Here is a 22,155-nt window from a genome sequence, read left to right on the forward strand (position 1 = left end):
TAAACTTTTATTAAATTTGTGAAGTTGTCAGAGTATATATTTTTATGAACAGCTAATGATCTTTAAATTCTTCTAGGGCAAAATATTAGCGAATAATATCTAACTTTGAAGGTGAAAAACCATGACATAAAAACAATAGGAAAAAAAGGAAAGGCTTATAAAATTAAGTTGTTTTCCTGTCTGTTATAACAGCCACTTTGGTTTACATCGTTTTATATCATCTGTATGAATAGTATCATTAAAGTCAACCTTATTTTTGTGTTCACAATATCCTCAAATATGTTCTATTTGTTAAGTTAATTTCTTGTTCCTGATCAAGTCAGAGCCTCTCTAATCCAAACACCTTAAACTCTTGATAGGCAATAGTTAAGAAAAATGTTAGAAAATCTTCAATGTCATATTTTTTTTTTCAAAGCTTCACCAACCAGATGATGCAAGCTTTTATATATGGCAGCAACAAAAATGTCATGGAATGGGTGTTTACAGAGACCTGCTTGTATACCATTAGGACAGCATAAAGCGACTCTTTTATTATTTATTACAATCCGCTGTGGTTTCTAAAGACTTTAGAATTACTTAAAATTTGAAGATCATCTCATCTGTATCATGCTTTAGAGAGCAACCGTGGCTGAACACTTTCAGAACCTTGGAAGAAATCCCAAGTTATTTTCATCTACTAAAAGAAACCATCTGTAACTCCTGAAAATCTACAGACAGTAATAATCTACATGAAAATCTACAGACAGTAATAATCTACAATTAGAAAAGTGGTCATTGTGGATTTGAAGAGGTTCAGTTCCTCAATAAAGCAGGTAAAGATTAGCAGTTGTGGAGTCAGACTTCATACATATATGGTGTGAAGTATCCATGTGGTCTGGAAAAAGGACAGGATGTACTTGCATCAGATGTGATCAGTGCAATTTTTACTTCATTGAAGGCAGTGGTAGTCTGTGTTCTTTTAAGACTAAATAAACTAGAGAACAAAAGTAGTAATTGACAGTACTGTTCGTTCATAGGAGTAGGACAACAAAATGTGAAGTATGCTGCCATCTTCTGGTGATTGTAAGTTGCAATTGTCAGTGCAATTGTAGTCATAAGTGTATGGTTGTGATAGTTACCTTTATATTTAACAGTATATTTTAAGAGTTTAATGCAAGAAATCAAACCACAGTGAAAACATACAGTTGGTCAGCAGTTAAATAAACAATGGTTAATTTTCTGTTTGCATAGATGAAACTTATACAAGAACTTGAATATAGATCTCATTGCATTATTCATTAGTCTCTTATTTTCCTACAGTTTGCTTCACTGCCTGAAACAGTAGCATGCACAGTGGAAAATTCAAATTTGGTCACAGAGAAGATTTAAGAGTAGCTTCTGTATGAAACACTGCAAATTGTAATTTCTGAAACCATTTACTTATCAGTGTTCTTCAGTTCTGACTTGAATTAATACATTTATATCATTTAGCCTTATTAATTGATGTCCAGTGCATTTATTTACGTTATGGAGGATGTTTCATAAATAATACGTCTTTCTAGACTTTTAAACATCTCATCAATAATTTCATTACAAAAAAAAAAAAAAAAAAAACACCAAAGGGTTATTATAATAAAATGAAATGAGTTTCAATGAAATACAATGTTGAGAAGACAGAAGCTGCATCTGAGGTGACATTTAGATGCAATTACACTGGCATTTACTGTTTATTGTAGCTCAAATTAATTTGCATCGCGAGATTAGTGCGTAACTGTTATGAGATGTCATTCATCTGTCAATATGTATAAAATATCAGTTTCTTACAGTATAGGCCTCTGCTAGTATAAAATTTTCGTTGCAAATAATTACTGAAGCTTTTATGTCTGTATTTTTGACCTAAGCTGCAAAAAAGCCTATATTAATTGGTATTATAACAAAGAAAAAGTCTTTCTTTATTATCTGTACATGGTCAGAGTAAACATTTCAACCAAATTAAAATGCAGAAGGATGCTAAAGTACAACAGGTAACACTTTACAATAAAGTCTCATTAGGTCAGTTAATGCATTAAAATTAACAGTGAGGAAAAAGCTAGTTTCATTACAATTACTATGTTTTACAAGTTTTAAAAACACAACTGAATTTTATTAGATGTTAACCATATTTAATAAAAAGTTTATGACTTGTAAACAGATTGTGACTTTGATTTGAATGTATTAGGAATTCAGACATTAACATCAACCAAGATTAACAAAAGCTTTTGTAGTTTTTGTGGTGAGGTTAGTTTAATTAATGTTAACTACTGGAGCCTTATTGCACAGTGCAATTGTACAATAGACTTATAACATAATATTTAGTAAATATTTAAGCAATAGGCCAGATTAATGTTAATGTTTGAGCTATGTGGCAGTTATGAACACCACTGCAAATACAATCTAGATATTCTTAAAAACACTGAAAGTTTGAATAATAAATAATTATTCATAGTATTATGAAATGGCCACAATATTAATATTCATTATGCATGTTCATATATTATTATTTTTTTCGGCTTGGTCCCTTTATTAATTTGGGGTCGCCACAGTGGAATGTACCGCCAACTTATCCATTATCATGATATTGAATTATTGAAAATCGGCATATGTCTACTTAATATTACATACTTTTATTGAACTTGTATAAAATCACATTTGAGGTTTGCTGATATTGACCTAAAAACAGCAATTTTGGTCACAGTATTGTTGCTTAACTTATTTTATAAATAAAAACCCATCATTTTGCATTTTTGTCACCATATGATTTTGTACATTTGTATGCACACATTTGGTTTGGGCACACGTACACAAACACACACACGCAAATACACATGCAAACACACACAAACAAGGCTGCATGAGCAGCTACTTATATTATTGTCCTTTCTTATAATGTTGAAATTTCACTGCTTGCCGAGTTATTTTGTAACTGGTGTTTTAATTAGGCTACTTGTCTACTTGACAAATCTTAACAAAATAAAATATTTTCCCTTTCAAAAAAATCTCGGACAAACATAGACAATCTTTTGCACTGTTCAGCATCACTTAGTAAGCAAATCAAAGTGCAAATTTTGACTTTTCTTCTAGCTTTCCAAGCATATTACAGCAGCATTTAGGCACTCATAATTGGTGCCCAAGTTAATTATATTTATGGAAATGACAGATTTGTTGCAGCAATACTGGGTTTGTAATTAAACGGAATACTATTATAACCTACAAATCAAATCCAATGAACTGACCAGTAAACTGTTGAACAAAGTGTGTCATCTGCAATGCTTGTTCAAATATTTTTGTTGATAATTGTAGAATTATGCATCTTATGATGAATCACAAATTTTTCTCAATTTGGTTTTACTTTTTTTTTTAATATACAGATTTCCAGGTTTATCTGATGTGCTGTGACATATACAGAAAATCTCATCGCGCTGCAGTTTTCATCCATCTCAGAATGTGCTGCTGCTCTGAACGCGAGTAAGTTGGGGGTCACATTCCTATTTTTCTTCCCTTTTTTTCATAGCTTTCCACACATATTTTTGCGTCTTCTTCTTCATTTTTTTTTGTATAAATTGAGGATTGATATAGACTGGTTCTGAAATGTTTTACAACTTTTCCACATGACCCAATTTCTCAATTTTAATTGATTTTTGCCATGCGTGTGCATCCCCTTTTCAGCTGTTTTTATTGACTTTTTTCCACCTTGTTCATGTGCAGTCATCTTTACACTAAGCAGAGTGCTGCTGTATGGCTTTTTGTGTCTTGAGGGCAAGTGTAGTGCATGTACATGCTCATAAACACTTATGGTTGAAAGAAGAAAAGAAAAGCTGGCTTTCTCATTTTCCTCTGCTTCTGCTCCATTTGCTTCATAATTTCTGCAGCAAGTGGAAGGATTGCTTATTACACGCCTCCCCTAATCAGACCCTAATGGACACAAGGACACTTTGCCAGCAAGCTGCAACTTCAGGGAAGGGACATTGATTTTAATTGAACGCAGAAACCTTCCATTTGATTCTGCAGTTAATTTTCACAGCAGGAATCACAGAAGGGCATACACAGTGCTTTGTTAATTCAATTTGCTTCATAGATTTAGGATTCCACATTTTGCACTTGCAAAAAGGACACAGAAAGTCATTCAACCTTATCTTTGTCTTTTTTGAATAGTGACAAATGATTTCAAATGAATTGTTGTCTAATATGTGAGGTGCTTTTATATTCTATATGCATCTTTAATGCTTTTTTCATTAATATTTACAATGCTAGCATCATTTTTAATAAAAAAATGTATACAGATTTTTTTTATTATTAAAACAATTGATTTGACAATTGCTTAGACAAAAAAAAAAAAAAAAGTTTTGGTCCATAAAATGAAAATAATAGTTTGCTTGGCAAACTGGGCAATATGCAATATCAGTGTCTCTAACATGAGCACACCATCATTGTTGCAGTGCTGTACATGGTAAGAAGAACATGTTTATTCCAAAACAATTGCGAACAGATTTATAATGTAAGCTAGAACACAAGCTTCCTATTAAACACAACAGACCACTTCTGATTTATAACATTTACTCCAATGTTTACTCAGAATCATGTGCATGATATATCCAAAACTAATTTGAGGATGACACTGAATAAATACATTTCTTCTATTTTTCATTATTTTTTTATTAGGTTTCCTCACCCCAGATATATCTTAGCGGCGGGTGCTGTCATAGCAGCAGTTGTTTGAATTAGCCAATAATGTTGTCTAAAGATAAATGCTCATCTCGGATGGGCGGCGACCCAGGAATCGTGATGTATCAACGTGCCCTTGTGCCAGAAGAGCAGGAGGAGAGCTCAACTCCCTCCTGCTCGCTCTTAGGACTGGGCTTTAGTGCGCAACCAGTAGAAAGCCATGCTTGGCTTACCATCCTGTTTTTCTGGGGTTAAGGATTTGTCCACTAACTCATTGGCACATGGTGTGAGGTGTTTGATCACCAATACTCTGTGCCAGTCATATTCAGGATCATTTTGTTCCATTGCGTTATATCATCATAAGCGTTAGAGCTTTTGTACTGTATGTTATCTGGTTATTATGAAAGCAGGCCAACAATCAGAATGGTGTGTGTGTGTGTGTGTGTGTGTGTGTGTGTGTGTGTGTGTGTGTGTGTGTGTGTGTGTGCGCGCATATAAAAGAATAAGCAAAGTAAAATGAGGCTTGTAGTTTGAACACTTTCATCAGCAAATGCGATGGTGGCAACACGCTTCAGTAAATGCTTATTGGCTTTTTTCAGTACCGATGGATTATTCATATTGTTACCTTGGTTAGGTTATTGTTATTGCACCTGGTCTGTCATTCTTGCTTATTACAGCTCGCAATAATTAAATAGAGAGAGAAATAGCACCTGATTTCACCCACAAAGGGCATTCACAGTTTACTGGAATGATTGTTTGTGGGGGAAAAAATTGTGAGGTTGATTGAAAAATACTTATCTGCCGAGTCCAATAGCACTTGTTTACCTGCCAATTTGCATTAGCACAAGCTGTGATGGGAGTTGCTAAATGTCCCTCTTGTGCAGTAATTTGTCTCTCATTTAATAGTAGTTTTTCTGTCAAATTTGACTGTGCTGGACTTTTCAGGAGCTGTTTTACCTTTTTTTGTATCTTGCATTTAGTTCAATTCTTGTTCACAGACTTAAAGTCAGAATTATTAGCTCTCCTGAATTATTAGCCCCCTGTATATTTTTCCCTCAATTTCAGTTTAGCAGAAAGAAAAAAAAAATCAACACATTTCTAAACATAATAGTTCCATTAGCTAATTTCTGGTTACTGATTCATTTTATCTTTTCCATGATGACAGTAAATACAATTTTACTACATATTTTTCAAGATACTAGTATTCAGCTGTGAGCAGGGATTTAACAATTCAGAGAATAACAATAATAATAACAATAACAGAGAATAACTACTGTCGCAGACGTCTATTTGCAAAAAAACTATTAATAAACCAAACCAAGCAGACTGGATGATTTACATCTCCGCTTGCTTCGACGATCTCACGGTGCATCAGTGTTTTCATGGCCAAAGTGTGAAGATGTTTTTTAGACTTAAAAGAGAAAGTTGTTCTGTTACAGAACCAGGTATTAGATTATTTTTACCCTCTCCTTTTCAATTTAGTTTAAGCATATTTTAACCATCTGCCTATTGAATATTTAAAAATGTTGAGGATTATCTCTTTGTAAGTGTATCACACTAATACTCAGTGTTGTGCAAGCTACTTGAAAAATGTAGTGAGCTAAGCTATTAGCTACTCTACTTAAAATGTAACTGAACTACACTAAAAACTACCCCCTGGGAAATGTAGCAAGCTAAGCTAAAAGCTACATGGCAAAAGTAGCTTAGCTACATCTAAGCTATTTTTACAGTTTAAATTTTTAAATCGAAGCAACTTAAATCCAAGTCAATGATATCTTAGTGATCAATAAAACTGTCAATGAAACGTATGAGGCAGAATAGTTCAGTTATTTACTGTATAATATGCTGTACTAAACAGAAACACATTATGGTATATAACAGCTAAAACAAAAAATCCAATAAAACCAGGTGTTACACATTTAAAATACTATAGTCATTTATAGTAAAGGTAAATATTTTAGAATAAGCATTATAGTGTGTGTATACACATATATATATATATATACACATAAATATATATAATACACAAAAATATTTTTGTTATTGCATTGTAACATACTTCTTGAGGTATGGTCACGGGGAATCCTGCTTCAAATATAACTCCTCCCTCAGTCATTTTTCCATCAAGCAAGTTTCACCAGAGGTGGCAGACGCACCAAAAACTTTGTTGTCGAACACCGTAAATTAGAAAGAAGAAGAAATCGTCATTCTCGCCATCATATGGATTTACTTTCATAGGCTAGACACCAGCCTCACAGCTCTGTAAATGTCGATGCTGTCACTTATTGATCAGCGATCTGTAAATGTATTGTGTGGACACTACTGCGCTACTTGACTAATAAAATAGTTTTGCTACTGAAAAGCTATTTGGTTTAGAAAGTAGCAACACTACCGCCACGCTACTGAGAAATGTAGTTAAGCTAGTAGCGTCACTGCTTGTAGTGACCCTACTGCCCAACACTGCTGATACTAATTAATTATACAAGTAATATTAATTATTCATCTTCATAATCTTGTTCAACTTCTGTTTCTATCCTACTGCATAATTAGTAATTTTATAATATATATTTTTTTTTGCCAGGGGACACTTGCCTGGAGCAAAGGGCCTATTGACTACCTTTGTACACACTGCTCTCTGGTTTACCTCTCCACACCTTGCCATCTTAATCCCCAATGAAAACGTTTTTTTTTTCAGCAGGAGACATTATAAATGTGCATAGACCTCAGCTTATGCCAGAAAACTGTAAAAATGTAAAATCCCAGCACGTTATAATTCTTTTTTTTTTCTTTTTTTTTTTTTTGGAATGTTTTTAAGATAGCAATTTGGTTATGGGCGCAGTTATCAGCTGCATCAGTTGGCATTTCTGTGTGGAGTTTGCATGTTCTCCCCATGTTCACATGGGTGCTCTGGTTTCCCCCACCAACCAAAGACTTGCTGTACAGGTTAATTAAATAAGCTAAATTGGCCATAGTGTATGTGAGTGTGTGCAAGAGTGTGTTTCCCAGTGTTGGGTTGCAGCTGGAAGAGCATCCGCTGCGTAAAACATATGCTGGATAAGCTGGCAGTTCATTCAGCTGTGGCAACCACAGATTAATAAAGGGACTAAGCTGGAAAGAAAATGAATGAATGAATTTAGTCATGGTTAAAAATGTATTATTTTGCAAAAAAAATAAAAAATTGCAGCATTTAAGAAAAAGAATGAAAGGGCTCTACATTTTTTTCAAATAGTTTTGTTAAAAATTGAGACTAAATCATATTAAGATTAGTATTGTAAATTGCATCGAATCATGAGTCAGGTGAATCGTTACATCCTTAGCGTTAAAGTGTAATTTAACAGCTAAACTATGCTAATTAGATTAACTATGCAAATTAGGGTATTTAGGAAAGTCATTGCATGACAGTGGTTTGTCCTGAAGACAATCGAAAAAGTAATTTTGTCTGAATTATTTAAAAAAAATTCAAACTGATTTTTTTCTTGTCTAAATAAAACAAAACAAATAAAACTTTCTCCAGAAAAAAAGTATTATAGCAAATACTATGAAAAATTCCTTGCTCTGTTAAAGAACATTTGGCAAATATTTCAAAGGAAAAAAAAGCAACGAATAGTTTTGGCTTCAATTGTATTTGTGGCAGAATGGATGCAATACTTACAATTATAGTTTTGTTGTTGTTTTTTGCATTGCCCTAAAGTTTTTGTGTTGTGAATGTTTCTGTTTTCTTTTTCCTTTCTTTTAGAGTTTTAGAATAATGTTGCATATTGCCACCACACCTTGCAGTCTTTTGTATAAAGGAATGTATGTATTGAGCTGCTTCAACGTTTTCTCTCTTAATTTTTTTCCCTTCTCGCTGCAATTGATCTTGCGCAGTCTCGGCATCTTGAGTTTCTACATGCGTGACGGATCAATCCGGTCACGCCTGTCAGTTTGCAGCTTAGCAAAATCATGAAACCTTTCACTGAAGATGAAGGCGAATTGAATATGCACTCGGCAAGCATGGCATCAACGCCTCTTCCTCTTCCTCTTATTGCTAGGAAATACCCGCATGAAAACCGGAACGGCCTGACAAGAACACACGTTCTACCCTTTGAGCAGCCTCCTCCCGTGTCATGCCAGTCAAGCCGTGAGAGTTGAGATGGAGAGTAGGGCCTGATCAGACCTGTTTTACAAGTCTTATGGCAGTGCAGGCGGATCCGCACCGCAGCACCATTCTTTGCTCCCACAGCGCCCGTCAGGATGGACCGATGCTGGAGAGAGCCATCTTTGCCTCACTGTTCAGGCATTTAACAAACAGGCTCCAGAGACTTGCATCATAGCTCTGCTTTTGATGGAGCTCTCCAAGTTTCACCTCTGGAGAGACTCTTTCTGTAAGTTTTTGAAGAAGTATTTTTTTTTTTTTGGGAAGTTCAGCGTGTTAAAACGGCTCCGTTATCGGTGTTTAGAAAACTTTAAAGGTTTTTTAAATGCATTTTAGCAGATTACAGATTCTGAGGCCTGAAAAGTATATCAATACTAAGCCTCTTTTCTAGTTGGTAGTGGAGAAATAGATTAAAATGATAATAAAAAAAATCAACAAAGTCTGTTACAGCATAGACTTCAAACTACTGTATGTTTACATTTCATTCATTCATTCATTCATTCATTCATTTATTCATTCATTCATTCATTCATTCAATCGTTCAGTAACGGTTAAAAAATATGTCCATGGAGGACTGACACAGTTTCGATTTACTGGAACTTCTTTGTTAAGCTGCTTTGACGCAATCTACATTGTAAAAGCTTGATATAAATAAACAATTTGAATAGAATTGTTGTATCTAAAATATTTAATCTGTTTACAGTTATTTGTGTCATTTAATTACCATGTGTTATTTTTTTAATTACAAGTAATTCTTAATTTTTATTGATCACTCTTTATATAGCTGTTAGCACACTTTAAATGGCTATTAGCTTTTTTACAAATACTCAAATTTAGCCATACTTCACATTTATGCAGTTTCTGAAACTAATAGAACATACTTTACATTAGGGCTGCACAATATATTGTTTGAACATTGAGATGGCAATGTGTGCGTGTCCGCAAAAGCCACATCGCAAGATATTCAGTGTTGAGTTTGGAGTATAGATGACCAGGAACCACGGGTCAAGAGACATGCGATTAGTGGAAACTGCAGAATTTAAGCACAATAGAGTGAAAATGAATTATCTGCATGTGTTTTTAAGGCCTGTGACTAGGTAAGCATTTTAAGAGATTTTAAAGCATTTTTTTAGAGCATAAAGAAGTTTAATTTTATTGAACAATTTATATGTAGAAGACTGTGCATTGTTAATTTACATTTGATTCTTTAATTTTCTGTAAACGAATACTGACTCTACTCAGAAAAAAACATAAATTACAGTTTATTTAACTTTAATATTTGCTCCATTGTGTTTATTTATAACTGTATTATGTTTGTTATATGTATATAATAAATTACATGAAAACATATCTATATTTTAACTCTATAAAATCATACCAATCAATCTAAAGTCTTTGCAAAAAGAGTTATTTAAGTCATCTGGTGATATTATATTGCAATATATTACATAATATATCACAATAGTTTAAGTCAGAATTATTTGCCCCTCTTTGATTTATTTATTTATTTTTTAATAAACATCCAAATGACGTTTCCTAATAATTCAGATGGGCTAATAATTCTGACTTCAACTGTATATTGCAGAGAAAATATACAGTATAAAATATATCGCAATGTCACATTTTTCCAATACCGTGCAAACCGTAATTTACATTAACAAGTTTGAATAATTTCAGTATGGCTTTAATTAAATAATAAATTGATTTCATTTAATTTCATTTAATAATTTTTATTTTAATATATTTTATTTTTCATATTTGAATTTTGAGGCCGCATTCCTTACCTTGCCTCCTCGAACAAAATGCCCTAGGCTTGCTGTGTGAAACAGCCCTGATACTGCAGTGGAGTCTTTGCTCAACCTCTGCTGGCATCCTCAGAATATTATGTGACCCACAGTTCAAGCCTTTAGGGGTTGTGCAGGTGAATCTAAAAGCAGCAAGTCACTGTTTAAGAACTTTGCTGACACAACATTAAACAAGGTTCCATTACAGCAAAGGTCACAGGGTGTGAAACAGGCCAAATAAACCGAATAGGGTTGTTGACAAAAGGTGACCATAGGCTGGTTTTTACAGACTTCTCGTAAAACCTACAGCATGCTCCTGTGTGCAGGGGAAAGGTCTGGTGTAATATGCATTATGCATGAGTGGCAGCTCTAAAGACAGCGCAGTGTGTTCAGATGAGAGCGGTAGCCTTGTGTATTATTGCATGTTTATTGTACAGACAGGTTTGAGTGTGATTAAATAAAAATACTTGATCCAATGCATCCTATGTGAAGGTGAAAACTTATATGTTTAAGTATTATTAAAGCATTTCAGATGAACAAAGCAGTGCTGATGCTTTATATTTGCTGAAATGTACTCGATTCCATACATTCTACTGTATTTACTGAAATAATCAGAGGGGAATCAAGACCTTGTTAAATATCAGCGGTAGCTTGTAAATTTACATTTAAGCGCAGATAATTATGATAAGTGGGAACGAGGAGACATTTTTCGCTTGACTCTTCTTTTTGACGCATGTGGTAGGTGGTAATAAGTGGCGGAAGACTGTAGCCCGTGGACCATATCTTCTCTGTCTTGTTATCCCAGCTCTAAATCTCTAGTATGTTGGCAGTCCAGGAGATGTGTATTCCCAAACACGCTCCTTAACTACCTCCCCCAATGGTAACCATCATCATGGCACACTCTCTCATGTACTCCTACACACACACGCACACACAGCCTGCCTGCTATATTTAGTAAGACTAATTGGGTGTGTTGGAAATCACCGTCGACCACGAGTGACACAGATGAAGTTGAAATGAATCTCGAGTGCATTGTTTTATTTTTGTTTTATTATTATGCTTTTGTTTTTTTTCTAGTCTTTTGTAGTCGATGTTTCGCTGCATGGGAAAGTTCGAGCAAATGCAGCAGCGGTTTATGTGACAGCTCATTTAAAGGAAAAAAGGTGTGTGAGAGACTGAAGAAGAGATGAAACACTGTTTCTATAAATGACTTGCTTGTCCTTTTTTATCAAGAGGGCCCTGGGCAGCTTCAGTCCCATAAGGTGTCAGACAGGAGCATCTCGCTCTTGATGTCGGAAATAAGTGACTTGTCACCAGGGAGGTAAACAAGTGCGGCATCTCTCATGTGTGCGAGCCGCTGATTGTGTCGCGGGTCAACAGGCCGAGACGAAAGCAACTCTGATTGTGAGACCGTGATGTGTCATTGACAGCTATTTGCATGCAGGTCATTCCTTTTATTGAGTTGCCCGTTTATCAAATAACTAAATTGGGCATTGTTATGCTTGTAAAAAAACAGATTAGGTTGTGTTATGGCAAATAAATTGTTTTTCAGGATTTGTTCGCTAGGTCTTTGCAGGTAGCTGATATAAAAATGGGTCATTGTTCAATTTTGAGTTTTCTTATTTTGAGCAAGCAGTACAGCAATTTGGTGCCACAGATTGAAATCTGTTTTTACATTTTTATAGATTATTATTATTATTATTATTATTATTATTATTATTATCATAAATATAACCTGCAAGAAAACATCTGATCATAATATCACAAACGGTTTCTGAATATTTCAAATGCAGTAGGAATTTGTTCATGGAATGATAATTGCTGATTTTTGTTTTTAAAACTATGATAACATCACTGTATTTTCTTTTTAATATATAATTGTTTTTTAGGGGTTTTTACACTTGATAGAACAGTGGAGATGTACAGACAGGTAAGTGTGGAGAGCAGAGATAGGGAAAGGATCAGCTAAGGACCTCAAACCAAGAATCAAACTCTGGTCGCTTGAGCATCTCGGTGCTATGTGTCGATGCACTAACCACTAGGCTATTGGCGCCAACACATCACTGTATTTTAATAAATTGCAAAATCAGTGTTGTATTCTTTATTACAAGTTTTATGTATCTCCAAATAAATACTGCCATTAATTACATTATAAAGATAATCATTTGTTTTGTTAATAGATCAATAGTGCTTTTTAACATGTTTTACTCCTATTTAGTAACACAGTGTTGTTATTTTTCAATAGACAGAAAAGACAATGTGTGCTTTTAAAAAAAATAACAGTTGAAGGAAAAAAAATGTGCATGCCTGTGAAAGCAATATTATGCATAATTAATTTATAGAATAGAATAGGATAGAATATAGTATAATATAATATAATAGAATAGAATAGAATAGAATAGAATAGAATAGAATAGAATAGAATAGAATAGAATAGAATAGAAACTCAGAACATCTAGTTACAAAGAGCATCCTTTAGTTCAGCAGTAAATTATTTAATTAATATCCTTGTTTGTTTAGTTGCTTGTTTACCTACTTGCTTTCTTGCTTACAAATAAAATATGGCTAGAGATCACAAATTTACTGTATTTATTTGATTAGTGACGTAAAAAAGGACAGAAAATAGAATAAATGTATAATTATTGATGTATAATTATTGATTATTATTAATGTATAATTATAATACTTTTTATGTATTTACTAACACAAACAAACAATGAACATTGCATTTAATACAAATACATTGGATGTTAATAATGCATTACTTAATTTTGGACTTTGATTAATAAATGTTATACAAGAATTGTTTTTAATTAGTTCATGTTAGTAAATACATTAACTAATGAAACCCTATCGTAAACCTTATTATGAAGCCGTAATATCATTTATTTTGTCATGATGTTTATTTTGCCTCAATTATTTAAAACCCCAAAATTTGTTAATTTTTTTTTTTATATGTGAACGTATCTTCTTTGGATTTAATTGAATTTGGTTGAATCTTAATTTTACAATTTAAATCAAGTTGCAGAATTTGAATTGTGTCTGCAGTGAGCTGTTAAGCAGCCAGGATTATTGAGTGTATATATATATATTCATGGGTTCATCTTAGTATGCATGAATGTGATTGAATGTGAGTGCACAATCTACATTAGACATGCCTTCATGCAGTTTACATGCTGAGGTGGATGTAACCTTTCTCTAGCAGGTCAGGTGTCTGCGTCTCCTAATAAGTGGAGACGCAGTGGTGAAGGCCTCTCTCCAGTCATGGTGGTGACAGAAGCAAACCTTACATGTCCACAGAGACTTATTCACACACTCTTTACCTGTCGTAATACCCACAGCCTTTTCTGCAATAAGAGCACATCACCCATGGTTTGGAATAAGGTTTTCGTATTAGATGAGAGTCTGTTCCTCCAGGCTCCAGGAGAGGGCACGAGAGGACATTCAGAAGTTTGATAAGCATCAGCGGACTAAAGGAATCAAAAATGAGCTTAGCATTTCAATTCGGAGCACACCCATAGTTTGGCTTTTAAAAGCTGTCTTAATGGTTTTGCATTAATGTGCTGTTTATTTACCTAATAATTTAATACATTGAGATGCAAATAAAAAACTGTATCATGTTTGATATGTATTTATTTTATTTAGTTAAGATCAATATCTTTAAAAAAAACTTTAAAAATAGAATTGCTTTATACTTAATAGGGATGCACCGATATAATTTTTTTTTTTTACCGATATCGATAACCGATAACTCTTAAGATTTGGAGGCCAATAACTAACACTCTATAGCTGATAAATATAAATATTTCAAAAATTGATAAAAAAAATTAACATAAACTTAACTAAACATAAAAGTTTGAACTGATCTTATGAAGTAAATAGCTTACTCAAAGCAAAAGCAATTACTTTAAAATTGCAAGGTGATTATATAGACCTATATTCATGATTTTACATAAATTAACATGCCAAAAATAAATTATTTCCTTTTCATCACGCAGCAAATGAACATGCAACTTGACTGTTACATAAAAATACGTTAAAAGGTTAAATAACAAAATGGGATTTGGTTAACAAACAGGTAAATAGCCTTTTTTTTAATAAAATTAAAATGACAGAATTAAGAACTAATACCAGCTCAAATGCTTGTGAATAAAACGTGTTACAGTAATGTACATGTATACACATATGTCATTCATTCATTTCCTTCTTCCTTAGCTCCTTTATTATTCCAGGGTCGCCACAGCGGAATGAACCGCCAACCTTTCCAGCACATGTTTTACGCAGCTAATTCCCATCCAGCTGTAACCCATCTCTGGGAAACCTATAAATATGTAATGTCCAAAAAAGTGTTTTAAGAGATGTTTTGACAGTTTAGAGCCACCATACAAGCGAATACAAGCTAAATACAGTTAGTATTACTGTAGAAAATGCGGCATAAATTTGTCAAGTTTGTAAAAGTTCGACCCACGCATGTGCAAGGTAAGCAGTTCTTTACAATTACATAATCTATCGGCTTAAAGATATTGATATGCCTGTCGATATATTGTGCATCCCTAATTTTTAAGCTTTACTGGTGTATTTTTATAACAGTGCAATCATAGTTTAATATGCAAGTAGATGTGTTTGTCTAATGTCTGTTTTTTGTGTCTGTTATTTAGTGATTTGTAAACAATATTATATACTCTTTCAGAGACATCTTGTCATCAATATGTCAAACAACAAATATCAGTCCATCAATACAGACACAAATATATGACGGGTAAACCAGCCATTCCCAACACTGAAACTAATGTTGGCGGAGCAGAGATAGCTCATCTTGTCAGCCACTGAATTATAATGAGGAAAAGTGATGATTGTTTTTTTCTGTTCATGCATTTCTGTAAATAAAAACTTCTCATTTGGAAAGCTGCATATGATGTGAGATGTGTAAAACCTTTAGCTTGTGTGTATTGCTTGAAATCAGCAGTATTGGCGAACATGAATGTCATTGTCTTGTCGCTCGTTTCCTATCTGGTTCAGATGGTCAAAGTGAGGCAAATATTAGATCAACAAGATGTATGGAAATATATGATTACAAAGAGCTGCTGTTACACCGCAGACACCTCTGCCAGTCAGGGCCGATGTTAGTTCTCCTGTTTCATTATTCATCTCACAAATACAATTTTACATCATATTTTATTCACAAGATCCTCTGTGCTTAAATGACACCATAAAAGTTAATTGCTCTGAAGTTTTTTGAAGAACGCTCACAAGGGCAAACGTGTGTTTATGGAAAACATCTTGCTCTATTTTTTGCCCATCTGCACTGTTTTATAATATTGATCAGAACTAAAGATTATCAATGAAATGAGCGTGCCCTTTTAAAATATAGCCTCATCCATCATAAATGCCCTTTATAAGACATTCGCTGTGCTTCTCTTTCGTTTGTTCTCCGTGCGTCTCTCTCTTTCTTTGCTCTTCTTTTGAAAGTGTCTGTTTTATCATCATTTGCCCCCCTTTTTTTAATGCCCCTCCTAACCATTAGCAATACACTTGACACATCCTGCGTTTGTTAGAAGACTGTCTGCAGGCTGTGTAGATGCTAAAGACAATTTAGTTTCTCACTACTCCTGTGAGATTTGCGAACCTCGGCTGCAAAGGAAAAGGACCTCTGGGGTTGAGGCGGACTAATCTGTTAACTTATTTGGAACAATAAATTTATTGTACATATAACTTTGAATTAGGTGAGCACGTGTCTTTTTTTTTCACGCTCTCTCTTGCTCGCATGCACAGGTGGCTGTACATTCACAAGAGGGCATGTTTAATAACATCGGGAGACACGCAACTTCTGCCACTTCTCCGCCGTCCTAATTACATTCGTCTTTCTGACTTCTATGAAAGCCTCTCTAAAACTCATTTCACTGGAGACAAGGAAACACGAGCTGGCAGCTTTGACGGAGCTTTCATTTTGTCTGTCTATAAAGGGCCAAGAGGCCTCTTGTTTGAAACAAAGAGCACTAAATTACAGCGTGTCATCACCTCTCTCCAGAAATCCTTGATTGTAGCCAGGGCGGCTGTGGACGTCCAAGGCATTAATGGCAAAAATATATGCCATCAGCTTGCACTGACGAAGCACGGAAGCTACCTGAATAGCCATTTATTGGAATGAAAGGAACTCTGTGCCAATGAGTTGTGATTGCTTCCATAATAATGGAATGTTCACTGAATTGTTCTGATTGGCACAGCTATTGGATGCTCATTTAAGTGTGACCAATTACACCCATCATCCTGCCACGTTATTGTTTTATTTATTTATTTATTTTTACATTTTTCTGTCCCAAACTGCCAGATTTAATTGGAAAGTTGAGCTTCAAAGTTTCCAAACTTGTTGCAGCTTGTAACAATAGCACATGTACTTTTGCAGACTGATAGCGGCAGACTTCTGCATGACGACTGATACAGAGAAGTCATCACCCGTCCAGTCTGACACTCCACACCATGGCATTAACAGCCACCTAAGCGTGGAAAGAGCGGCGCGCTTTGTGAAGGTTTCCTGTGGACAATTGCAGGTCACGGCTCAAAGCTCTCGCGGCCTGTCGGTCTGATGAGGGGGGGGGGGGTATGCAGTTCTTGTGTGCGTTTATGGAGCATTAGAAGTGCTGGGCACTCGCCCGCTTACCTGACAACACAGACTGAGTCTCAACTGCTGGGGCGGTGGCTCTGCTGTGCTCAGTAGTATGGAATAAAATCCATTTCAAATTTCTTTTGGTAGCAGCACCAAAAGTTGCTTTTTCTACACTCTTAAAAAAAAAGAAAAAGATATCAATGATATATTTTTGCAATAGTGACATGAATGTTTATTAGATTAGTATCTAATAAAGTAAGGAGACTCTACCTTAAACGAGTTAGAATGATTTTTTTTTCCTTCTTCTTCCTCTTGCCTTTTGTTCACCAAACTATCCGCTATTTAAGTCATTTGGATTCTTTGCAGCTTATTGTCGGCTATTTCCCCCCTGCACTTCAATTCGTCTTTAATTAAGAAAAAAATGTTAAGGCTGAAGGTGAATTGCAGATAATGAGCGGCAAGGTTGGCCTGTTTTTTCCCCTTTCCCTTCGTGCGCCCTGTAAACCGCTCTTTATTTTCCCTGTCAACGGTGGCTGCTCCTCCAGGACAGCTAGAAGCCTAATGAGCTACAGGGGAGACAATAAAAGACTTTCCTTCCTCACTATCTCTTTCTCTCTCTCAAATTTTTTTTCTTACTGTGTCTCTAGGTGTGACAGTGGGCCTTTGCCAGTCACTGGTTAAGAAGCTGCTTCTGTAAGTGGAGTTAAGAGTTATGAATTTAATCAAACCCCGATTAGATGAGAATTTAATCAACAAAACATTTCAGTTAGTTGTGGGCGGAAGTTGTAAAAAGTTGCAATAATTTTATTTATTAAATCTAAAGGCTACATTTTTTGTTGTAAAGTAAAGCTTAAGGGTTGATGCAGTAACAGGTAATTAGTTGGTCCAAACCAGTGCAGTCATGTCATCGTGTGGTTCACCACTGTCCATGTTCCGAAATCCAGCTTTCTCACCTTAAGCTGGTAAGTAAGATCAACCGGTAGGTGGGATTGTTACTGCTCCAAGACACAGCTAGCAGCTCAAGATGGATTTTCTAGTGAGGTTGTCTGTAGAAATGTGTCTGTAATTTAGTTGTTTTTTCCCATCATGCTACCGAGAGGTAGGTTTATAAAACTAAAAAAATTGTAAACTTTTTTTTTTTTTTCATATACTATGCTGAAGTTAAATGTTATAGAACCAGCATGACTGTACAGTAGTGTGGGGAACTATTTTCTCCTTCACCTTTTGAACTGTTTGCTATACAATCCATTCATAAATGTTTTTATCGTGGTATCATACTGTAATAGCAGTTAATATTTACCCAGAGTGATGAGAAATGAGTTGTATAGCATTAAAACAGCAAGTTTCATTGCAGTTTGACTTGGTGTCTGCATTTAGGTGTACTTTGACTTTCCGATTACTGATTGAATAGCTTGTTACTCCTGCCCTTTATCTTAACAGAGTGAAAATCTCAGATCTCACCTTTTTCGCAAGAAAGTGGGTACTTTAGATATCCTTGTGTTTGATACCTCAGAGCATGCTCCAGGCAAGGTTAGCATCTTGTAAACTGGAATAAAAGGACTAAATGCAGCCTCAAGGACTCAATGCTATTTTTGTGCTTGTGTGTGTGTGTGTGTGTGTGTGTGTGTGTGTGTGTGTGTGGCGTGTGCGTGTGCGTGTGTGTGTGTGTGTGTTTTTTTTTCTAAAAAGCAAACCATTTTTAAAGATGTTCTCTTACCGGTTTTACCAAAAAGTGGTCCAGCGTCAGTTTGTACGTTTTTATCCACTTAACTATGGCCTCTTTTGGCCTTGCAAACTCAAACAAATTTAAAGCACTTGTTTCACTCTTTTACTTGTCCACTTTAGACTTTTTTTATATTATTTCTAGCATTTAATTTTTTTATATTATGATTGGCTAAATTGAACAGATTTTGAAAGAAAATGATATTTGATCATATTCCACTTAATCTCTGGCCATTTTTTACCTGGTTGTATTTTGTTTGTTTGTTTGTTTGTTTGTGTGTGCGTGTGTGCGTGTGCGTGCGTGTGTGTGTGTGTGTGTATATATATATATATAGATGAATTTATTTAATTATCATTTGTATTTATAATAGTGAATAATGAAAAATTATATGAAATTCCTAACAGTAGACGTTTACTATGATTTTCTGTATGTTTAATTTTTATGCGTTCAGTTTTACTGACTTAATAAAACTATAATTATCTATAATTATTATGACCATTTTTGCAATTAATAAATTAAACAATAATAGTGGCTTATAAAATGTAATATTTTGCGCAACTTCTGTTTTTCATTTTAATTTTCATGGATTCTGTTTTTTTATGCAAATACTGTAATATAAAAAATTATATCATAAAATATACATATAATATAAAAAAGAAAAGAAAAGAGAAAGGATCTTATTTTTGCTTCTTTTTGCTTGTATTCTGCCACTCTCTTGTGGATGTGTTTTCCACATTGCCAACATCATAGTGACCTAAAATGTGCAGAAACCCTCATTCTGTTACTCTTCAGGAGACTCAGAAACCAATCACTAAAAAAATTGCTAAGTGTAGGCTCACTGGCGGTCTTGACCTTTTTGGTGATTCAGGTGTCATTCACACATTAGAGCAGTCAGGCTTGGGTTGTCTGTATGGGAGAGAGATGTTTGACACGCCACAACCAGAAGTGTTAATAAGCATACAGACATGGAGATGAGCCTCGGTGTAAATGAGAATGGGTCTCTCCCGGGTCTCTTCTATTTCTTTCTCTCTGAAATTTGATGGGTAGGTCTGGCAGGAGGGATGTGGCTGATTGGCTCTGTGTATATGCATTTGATAAGGACTACAGTGTCATTATCTTGCGCAAGGAAAGTTCAAATGGTTGCAATGCTGTCCACATGATTTCTGTCTTGTACCCTGTAAGCCTTTTTTTGCAACATATTTCAAAAAATAAAACATTAATTAGTTATTTGTTCATGGTTCTGCTGTCAGTTTACCAATTTTTTTGCGATATGCCTTTGTAGTTTGATGTGATTTTATGTAATTACCCTTGGAATCTTAAGCAACTGAGAGTATAAAATGCACGTAATTGTTAGTCCAAAAATTTATATAAATTTGAGATCGATGTTTACTTAATTTATATGATTTTCCTTACAAATGCAATGGACATGCATCTCATGTTGTGTTTCCATGTGTTATGGAAAACATCTCTGTGAAGATTTTTTCTATTGTGTTCCATATAAAAATAGCTTGTGTTAAAGGGATTGTTCACCCACAAAAAAATGTTCATTCTATTATTCATTTTCTTTTCGGCTTAGTCCCTTTATTAATCAGGGGTCACCGCAGGGGAATAAACCACCAACTTATCAGGCATATGTTTTATGCTACGGATGCCCTTCCAGCTGCAACCCATCACTGGAAAACACCTATACACACTCATTCTCACACATACACTATGACCAATTTAATTTACCAAATTCACCTGTAGTGAATGTCTTTGGAGTTGTGAGGAAAATCGGAGCACCCGGAGAAAACCCACGTGAACATGGGGAGAACATGCAAACTCCACACAGAAATGTTATTAAATTAAATTCCAAATAAATAACTGGCCGTCAAGTGGTTACAAACTTTTATGGTCATGTTTTTTTTATGCTGAACAGAAAAGAAGATATTTTGAACAGTGTTGAAATACAAAGTAGTTGTTTTTCCTACTAGGGAAGTCAATAATCACGTTTTCAACATTCTTCAAATTATATCAAGAAACTCGAATAATTGTGTGACAAGTAAAGGGGTATGTAAATGAGAGAATTTTTGGGTTAACTATCGCTTAAATTGACAGATACATATGAATTCATTATATTAAAGTTGTTCTTGGATAGTATCGTTATCGTATGCACAAATGCTAACAATTTCACACTATTATGACTGTCACAGCAAATTATCACAAAGTTCTTGTGGTTGTTTGCAAATGCACTAATGAGTCCAGACTTAGAGTAATCAGGGGTGTGATCCGTTGAGATAATCATGCTGCGGGTGATTTGAAAGCTCTAAAGTACGGGTCTTCAACAGGGAGTCTGTGGCAGTTCTGCATGAGGTCTGCCAATTATTTTGGATCTCATGGTAATTTTATGGATAAAATGAAAATGTATAAATCACCAAAACTAAAGTTCAACTTATGTTTAATTTTGCCTCATGTTAAAAAGTAGTAAATAATAATAATAATAAAAAAACACAAATGAGATCGGTCACTTGGCAATGCAAAAACTGCATTAGTACTAGATTTATTAAATGCCAGGCCAATACCTAACAGTACTCACAGTATCTCTTTACCCAAGGAGGGATCATGAAAATGTCAGAGACCCCTGCTCCAAAGCCCAAAGTATACAGGTCTTATATTTTTATCAGCGTTAATGCGTGCATATTGTCACTTTTAGTCATTCACAGTATACTTGGTGTGCATAAATCATGCTTATTCTGATTACTTACCACTATATACATTTCTGGAAAGTGCCATATATGCCATCTTTTGCAAATCCAGCAGAGGCCGCTGTGTATGATTTTCGAGATCTGAAATTTTTCTCGTAAGTGCTATTTGTGCTTGCCCTTCTTGCGTAAATCTACCAGAGGCTGTTGTCGACTGACTGTGACTCACTGACTGACTGACTGATAATGCCACCCACACCCTTCCCTAAACCCAACCGATAGTGTTTTTAAAAAAAAGCAGCTATTGACCAGCGCCCATCTACTTCCCTAAAACCCAACCGACAATGTTTTTAAAAGCAGTCCAAATAAAGAAAAACCCTTGCGGCAGCTTGATTATTTACTTGTTTAACTTTCTTTGGCTTTTGTTTTATTTTACTTGCTTTCTGGAATTGTTCTTTGCTGGACTCAAACTCCGCTCTGCCTCTCAAATCCATTGAGGTACACAATGAGCCACTTGACAAACTTGTAACAGCAGTAAAAAGTCATCC

General features: G+C 34.8%; 1 long non-coding RNA gene across 1 annotated transcript in view; it reads left to right on the forward strand.

The window, feature by feature from the left end:
* Positions 1–22,155, forward strand: part of LOC141386128 (uncharacterized) — a 70,897-nt gene that overhangs the window by 14,779 nt on the left and 33,963 nt on the right. Inside the window, exon 2 of the long non-coding RNA XR_012407266.1 lies at positions 3,387–3,479. This is a non-coding gene — a long non-coding RNA (uncharacterized lncRNA). The remainder of the gene's footprint in view (positions 1–3,386; positions 3,480–22,155) is intronic.

This window comes from Danio rerio, chromosome 1 (assembly GCF_049306965.1).
Source record: "Danio rerio strain Tuebingen ecotype United States chromosome 1, GRCz12tu, whole genome shotgun sequence".
Taxonomy (NCBI): domain Eukaryota; kingdom Metazoa; phylum Chordata; class Actinopteri; order Cypriniformes; family Danionidae; genus Danio; species Danio rerio.